This window comes from Tachyglossus aculeatus, unplaced genomic scaffold (genome assembly GCF_015852505.1).
Source record: "Tachyglossus aculeatus isolate mTacAcu1 unplaced genomic scaffold, mTacAcu1.pri scaffold_121_arrow_ctg1, whole genome shotgun sequence".
Taxonomy (NCBI): Eukaryota; Metazoa; Chordata; class Mammalia; order Monotremata; family Tachyglossidae; genus Tachyglossus; species Tachyglossus aculeatus.
In genome coordinates this window covers 1,127,770-1,132,007 of record NW_024044850.1, presented here as the reverse complement: position 1 = coordinate 1,132,007, position 4,238 = coordinate 1,127,770, and the positions used below count along the sequence as shown (strand labels likewise).

Below are 4,238 nucleotides of genomic sequence, written 5' to 3'. Positions count from 1 at the left end.
TCAGTCGATCGTACTTGAATGCGTACGAGTTCGTACGCATAGTTGCAGAGACTAACAATATTACCTAAACGTTCCCTGCCCACAGCGAGCTTACAGTCTAGAGTCTAATAACCCAAGTTAGTGTACATGTTCTCCCTTCTACTTAGAATGCAAACCCCATGTGGGACATGGACAGTGTACAACTTGATTTGCTTGTATCCACCCCAGCGCTTAGAACAGTGCATGACACAAAGTAAGGGCTTAGTAAATAGTACAATTATTAATAATTATATTAATGATAATAATAATGGTATTTAAGCACTTACTGTGTGCTCCACACACTACTAAGCGCTGGGGTAGATATAAACAAATCAGGTTGAACACGGTCCCTGCCCCACATGGGGTTCCCAGTCTCAATCCCCATTTTATAGAGAAGGTAACTGAGGCCCAGAGAAGTCAAGTGACTTGCCTCAGGTCATACTGCAGAGTATGTAATCGCTGAGTAGCGATTAGAACCCAGATCCTTTCTGGCTCCCAGGTCCAAACTCTAGCCACTAGGCCACTAGACAGCTGAGAAGTGGTGGAGCTGGCATTAGAACCCATGACCTTCTGACTCCCAGGACTGTGCTCTATACACTATGCCATGGTGCTTCTATTATTATCATTATTATTATTATTATTATTATTATTATCATTATTCCCTCTAATCTTTAAACTCCTTGTGGGCAGGAGTCGTGTCTGCCTACTCTGTAGTAGTTTACTCTCCCAAACTCTCTTCCTGTCACAAGGGTGCCAAGACAGGAGATGACTTTTCCTTAAGCCAATTATCTATCAATTAATCAGTGATATTTTTGTGTGCAGTGCACCATACTAAGCGCTTGGGAGAACCCAGTACAACAGAGTCAGGAGACACAGTCCCAGCCCACAGTGAGCTCAGAGTCTAGAGCGGGGAGACAAACATGACAGAAAGAAATTACAGTAATTGATCCGGGGCTGAGAGGTGAATAAAGGGAGCAAATCCAAGTGTGAGGGTGATGCAGAAGGGAGTGGGAGAAGAGGAAATGAGGGCTTAGTCAGGGAAGGCCTCTTGGAGAGGTTGTGCATGTAGTAAGGCCGGGAGATAGACTAATTTGTAGGACTAAATCCTACCTGGGCTTTGTTGCCAAAGTGATTTTCAACTGAACAAGGGTGTTCTTGTGTCACGTTTAATGTAATGAATTATGTAAAATGACAGGGGAACTTTAGAATGTTGACCACCGAACCTTGCCTGCTGCGTGACCTCGGACAAGCCACTTAACTTTTCTGGGCCTCAATGTCCTCATCGGCAAAAAGGGGAGTAAATTCCTCTTCTCCCTCCCTCATGGACTGTGAGGCCCACGTGGGATGGGGACTGTGTCCGATCTGATGATATTGTATCTACCCCAGTGCTTATTACACTCACTGCTTAGCATGTACTAAGCAGTTAACAAAGTTAGCATTACTATTACTACTACTACCATTATGATTATTAATAGTGTTATTATTATTAATAATAATGGTATTTGTTAAGCGCTCACTAGGTGCCAAGCACTGTTCAGAGTGCCGGAGTAGATACAAGTTAAGAAGCTTGGGCTCACTCTCTTAATCTCCATTTTCCAGATGAAGAAACTGAGGCCCAGAGAAGTAAAGTGACTTGCCCAAGGTCTCACAGCAGATACGTGGCAGAATCGGCATTAGAACCCAGGTCCTTCTGATTCCCAGGCCCAGGCTCTGTCTGTCTGGACCCCTGGAAGACCTTGGGGAGCTGGGGAGGGCAGAGGCTGGGGTGGGGGCAGGAAGGGGTCAGGGTGGGCTGCCCAGCCTGTGCCCCAACTGGTTGGCTCATGAGCAACCCACCTTTACCCCACCTGGAGCTTGGCCAGAGAGCCGGCAGGAAAGGGGAGCCAGTTAAAGCCAAGAGAGGAGGAGGAGGAGGAGGAGGAAGTGAAGTCATTGGCCTGGAATGTGAAGAGAGCAGTTGTATTGGTAGGGAGGGCCCCGTTCTCCCCCCAAGTTAGAGCCCCTGACCAATGGAGATGTCACCAAAGGTGGCCCCCTCCCCAGGGGAGAGAGAAAGAGAGAGAGAAGAGAGACAGAGAGAGAGAGAAGAGAGAGATAGACACAGAGAGAATGGAGAGACAGAAAGAAGAGTAAGAGAGAAAGACAGAGATATGGAGTGAAGAGAGGGAAACAGAGCCAGAGATAGACAGAGAGAGTGTTCCACAGGGTTGTGAGTCGGGGAGGCAGTGGGGCCCAGCCGCACCCATAGCAGAGGGCAAGAACCAGGGCAGGGCTCCAGGTACTCTCCCAAAACCCTAGTGCAGTTGCTGTCTTGTGCTGTCGAGTCCTCTCCGACCCATAGAGACACTATGGACGCATCTCTCCCAGAACGTCCCACTTGCATCTGCCATCGTTCTGGTAGTGTATACAGATTGTTTTCTTGGTAAAAATCTGGAAGTGGTTTACCATCGCCACCTTTCGCACAGTAAACTTGAGTCTCCGCCCTCAACTCTCTCGCTTGCCGCTGGTGCCCAGCACAGGCGAGTTTTGACTTGTAACAGATTCCCTTCCACTCGCTAGCCATGGCCCAAGCTAGGAATGGAACGGATAGGCCTCTGCTTAATCTCCCTCTGGTAATCGAGACTGGTAGAGTACTGGAAACTCTCCAGGCATGACCCTGTGAGGGGCCTTAGTACAGTGCTCTCCACATAATAAGTGCTCAATGATTGCCCGACAAGAGGAAATGGAAATTCCTCTTTGTTTAAGCCAAGCGGCTCTGGGCCGCTTGGCTTAACCCTGGTCTCAAACCCTGCCCGCTCCCTGACTTTCCCATCACTGTAGACGGCACTACCATCCTTCCCATCTCACCAGCCCTCAAACTTGGCGACATCCTCGACTCCGCTCTCTCGTTCAGCCCTCACATCCAGTCCGTCACCGAAACCTGCCGGTCTCACCTCCGCAACATCGCCAAGTTCCCCCCTTTCCTCTCCATCCAAACCGCTACCCTGCCGGTTCAATCTCTCATCCTATCCCGACTGGATTACTGCATCGGCCTCCTCTCTGATCTCCCATCCTCCTGTCTCTCCCCACTTCAGTCTATACTTCACGCCGCTGCCTGGATCATCTCTGTGCAGAAACGCTCTGGGCACGTTACTCCCCCCATCAAAAATCTCCAGTGGCTACCAGTCAACCTACGCATCAAGCAAAAACTCCTCACTCTCAGCTTCAAGGCTCTCCATCGCCTCGCCCCCTCCTACCTCACCTCCCTTCTCTCCTTCTCCAGCCCAGCCCGCACCCTCTGCTCCTCTGCCGCTAACCTCCTCACTGTGCCTCATTCTCGCCCGTCCCGCCGTCGAATCCCGGCCCACATCCTCCCTCTGGCCTGGAATGCCCTCCCTCCGCACATCTGCCAAGCTAGCTCTCTTCCTCCCTTCAAAGCCCTTCTGAGAGCTCACCTCCTCCAGGAGGCCTTCCCAGACTGAGCCCCCTCCTTCCTCTCCCCCTCCCCATCCCCCCTGCCCTACCCCCTTCCCCTCCCCACAGCACCTGTATATATGTTTGTACAGATTTATTACTCTATTTAATTTACTTGTACATATTTACTATTCTATTTATTTTATTTTGTTAATATGTTTTGTTGTCTGTCTCCCCCTCCTAGACTGTGAGCCCGTTGTTGGGTAGGGACCGTCTCCATATGTTGTCAACTTGTACTTCCCAAGCACTTAGTGCAGTGCTCTGCACACAGTAAGCGCTCAATAAATACGATTAAATGAATGAAATGGTCTCAGAGCCCGACAGGCTTCCCACAGACCACAGGGAGCATGCCACTCCTGGGTCCTGGGCCGTGTTTTCAGTGCGGGGGGGAGAGGGGGTGGAAGGAGACACTATTTCCCCTAGAGCTGTCTGGGCTGGACATCCAAAGTATAGGATAGTGGATAGAGCCCAGGCCTGGGAGTCAAAAGGTCATGGGTTCCAATCCTGGCTCCGCCACATGTCTACTGTGAGACCTTGAGCAAGTCGCTTCACTTCTCTGTGACTCAGTTCCCTCATCTGTAAAATGGGCATTAGGGCTGTGAGCCCCATTTGGGACACGGTCTCTGTCCGACCCCATAAGCCTGTATCTACCCCAGTGCTTAGAACAGTGCTTGGCACATTGTAAATGGTTAAGAGATACTACAGTTATTGTTATTATTATTATTATCATCATCATCACCTTCATGGTTACCTTGGCAGAAAATATG

At 49.8% G+C, this 4,238-nt stretch overlaps 1 non-coding gene across 1 annotated transcript; it reads right to left on the bottom strand.

Annotated features, from left to right (window-relative positions):
- Positions 1 to 2,547: 2,547 nt before the first annotated feature.
- On the bottom strand, positions 2,548 to 2,684 carry LOC119922717. The gene has a single exon (XR_005448706.1). It is a non-coding gene; the product is annotated as a small nucleolar RNA SNORA7 (small nucleolar RNA).
- Between the last annotated feature and the right edge of the window lie 1,554 nt (positions 2,685 to 4,238).